General features: G+C 42.7%; 1 pseudogene; it reads left to right on the top strand.

Annotated features, from left to right (window-relative positions):
- Positions 1-1,151: 1,151 nt before the first annotated feature.
- On the top strand, positions 1,152-2,107 carry LOC101010565 (annotated as a pseudogene).
- The last annotated feature ends 1,209 nt before the right edge of the window (positions 2,108-3,316 follow it).

The following is a 3,316-nucleotide window of genomic DNA, read 5'->3' as shown; positions in this document are numbered from 1 at the left end:
GCAGTTGAGAGGACCTTTGCTTCCTTAAAATATTACCAGTGACCAGAAAACAAAACAGCAAATAAAGGTAATAAAGTTTTTCTTATTTCCTTCCTTCTAACGACAAAAAGCTAAAACAAAAGTCCATGATTGGAACCATTTGGAAATTGAACATACACTAACAGAATCTGAGAAAATTCAATAGTGATTATTGATCAAAAACACTTAACATGGGCTGGGCACAGTGGCTTATGCCTGTAATCCTAGCACTTGGGAGGCCAAGGTGGGTGGATCACTTGAGGTCAGGAGTTTGAGATCAGACTTGCCAACATGGTAAAACCCCATCTCTACTAAAAATACAAAAATTATCTGGGCATCGTGGTGTATGTTTGTAATCCTGGCTATTCGGGACGCTGAGGCAACAGAATTGCTTGAACCTAGGAGCCAGAGGTTGCAGTGAACCAAGCTCCAGCCTAGGCGATGGAATGAGACTCCGTCTCAAGCAAACAAACAAACAAAAAACACAATAGGAATAGAAGAAAACTACATCAAATTGAAGCCATATATGAAAAACCCACAGCTAACATACTCAACAGTAAAAGGCTGAAAGCTTTTCCTCTAAGATGAGGAACAGGACTAGGGTACTCACTCTCACTTCTTCTGTTAGACATGTCACTCCAAGTTCTAGCCAGAACAATTACACAAGAACAAGATACAAAAGTATGTATTTTTTTAGACGACAAAATCCCTATGGAAAAACTTCTTAAGGATTAATTTTTAAAACTTTAAACTATATAGTCATCCTTCAGTTTTCATGGGGGATTGGTCCCAGGACTGCTTTCACATACTAATGTTTATGGAACCACAATTGCCTTATATAAAATGCCACAGTATTTACATATAACCTATACATATTCTCTTACATATTTTAAATCTTCTCAAATATTTCTAATACCTTATACAATGCAAGTACTATGTAAAGATTTGTTATACTGTATTATTTAGGGAATAATGAGAAGAAAAAGTGTACGTGTTCAGTACAGCTGAAACCATCCATTTTTTGTCTTAATATTTCTGACCTGTGGTTGTTGAAAACTTGGAGGTAGAACCCAAGGATATGGAGCGCCGCCTATATATGATTTAAGCAAAGTTGTAGAATACAAAATCAGCACAAAGAATCTGTTGTAATGGCGGATGACGCCGGTGCAGCGGGAGGGGCGGGGCAGGGCGGGGGTGGCGCGGAGGCCCTGGTGGCTCTGGGATGGAGAACCGGGGTGGCTTCGGGGGGGTTTCGGCAGTGGCATCCGGGGCGGGGTCGCGACCGTGGACTGGGCCGGGGCCAAGGCCACGGAGCTCGCGGAGGCAAGGCCGAGGATAAGGAGTGGATGCCCGTCACCAAGCTGGGCCGCTTGGTCAAGGACATGAAGATAAAGTCCCTGGAGGAGATCTACCTCTTCTCCTTGCCCATTAAGGAATTTGAGATCATTGACTTTTTCTTGGGGGCCTCTCTCAAAGACGAGGTTTTGAGGATTATGCCGGTGCAGAAGCAGACCCATGCTGGCCAGCACACCAGGTTCAAGGCGTTTGTTGCTCTTGGGGACTACAATGGCCACATCGGCCTGGGTGTTAAGTGCTCTAAGGAGGTGGCCACGGCCATCTGTGGGGCCATCATCTTGGCCAAACTCTCCATTGTCCCCATGCGCAGGGGCTGCTGGGGGAACAAGATCGGCAAGCCCCACACCGTCCCTTGCAAGGTGACAGGCCGCTGTGTCTCTGTGCTGGTGCGCCTCATCCCTGCACCCAGGGGCACTGGCATCCTCTCAGCGCCTGTGCCCAAGAAGCTGCTTATGATAGTTGGTATCGATGACTGCTACACCTCAGCCCGAGGCTGTACTGCCACCCTGGGCAACTTCGCCAAGGCCACCTTTGATGCCATCTCTAAGACCTACAGCTACCTGACCCCTGACCTCTGGAAGGAGACTGTATTTGCCAAGTCTCCCTATCAGGAATTCACTGACCACCTTGTCAAGACCCACACCAGAGTCTCTGTGCAGCGGACCCAGGCTCCAGCTGTGGCTACAACATAGGGTTTTTATACAAGAAAAATAAAGTGAATTAAGCCTGAAAATAAAAAAAATAAGAATCTATTGTGTTTCTATATACTATCAATGACCAATCAGAAAAGAAAATTAAGCAAACAAATCCCATTTATAATAGCATGAAAAAGAACAGATGCTTAAGAAAAATAGTAACCAAGAAGGCAAAAGATTTATGTAATGAAAAGTACAAAGTATTGCTACAAGAAATCAAAGAAGATACAAATAAATAGAAACATTTCTGGGATATTGAGAAATATCTACTTTGCTTTTTTCTTATGTCTTAGGTTAGAGTTCTTAAAATATTTGTAATCTACAAGGTGATAAGTTTTTTTTTTTTTTTTTTTTTTGGTATACTAATGAGATGACTATTAGTTCAGGGGTTCTGGATAGCCTCAGGATTGTCATGGCTGCCAGGGGAACCTACCCTGTGATTAGAGGGTTGGATTGTTCAGCCCCCTGCCAGACCTCCCTGGAGGGGATAGGGACTGAAACTATCAACAATGGCTAATGATAGGATCACTTGGAGATTTCTAGAGGGTGGTCCACCCAGAGAGAGCATGGATGCTCCATGCTCTTTCCCAAATATCCTGCCCTATATAGCTCTTCCATCTGTCTGTTCATCTGTATTTTTTGTAATATTCTTTATAATTAATGGGCAAACAAGTAAATCAGTAAAGTGTTTACTTGTAATCAGTAATAAGTAACGTGTTTCCTTGAGTTCTGTGAGCCCCTATAGCAAGTTATTCGAACCTGAGGTCATGGTCATGGTAACTCCAAGGTAGAGCTGCTCAGTCAGAATTTGCAGACGTCCAGATTTGTAACTGGCATCTGAAGTGGCAGGCCAGTTACAAATCTGGATGTGGGCTGGAGACCTTAACCTGTGAATCCGATGCTATCTCCAAGAAGTGTTTGAATTCAGCTGAACTAGAGGACACTTGCTGGTGTCTGCTGGAGAATCTCCTGCAGAATCCCTTGTTTCTGATGTGTGGAAAGAACCCCACACATCTGATCACAGAAGCGTTCTGTGTTTATTGCTGTGTAAGAGTGTGAAAAATTACTATTTTTCTTTATATTCTTAGAGACTCTAATGTTCATAGATTGGATGACCATATTGTTAATATGCCAAAACTACCCAAAATGATCCACATATTTAATGCAATATCTATTAAAATTTCAATGGCATTTTCTTGTAAAAATACTTTTTAAACTCTCAAGTTGTTTCTCTGTGTTTTACTGAT

Source organism: Papio anubis, unplaced genomic scaffold (genome assembly GCF_008728515.1).
Source record: "Papio anubis isolate 15944 unplaced genomic scaffold, Panubis1.0 scaffold920, whole genome shotgun sequence".
Taxonomy (NCBI): Eukaryota; Metazoa; Chordata; class Mammalia; order Primates; family Cercopithecidae; genus Papio; species Papio anubis.
The sequence above is the reverse complement of the archived record's forward strand: the minus strand, read 5'-3'. Positions and strand labels throughout refer to the sequence as shown.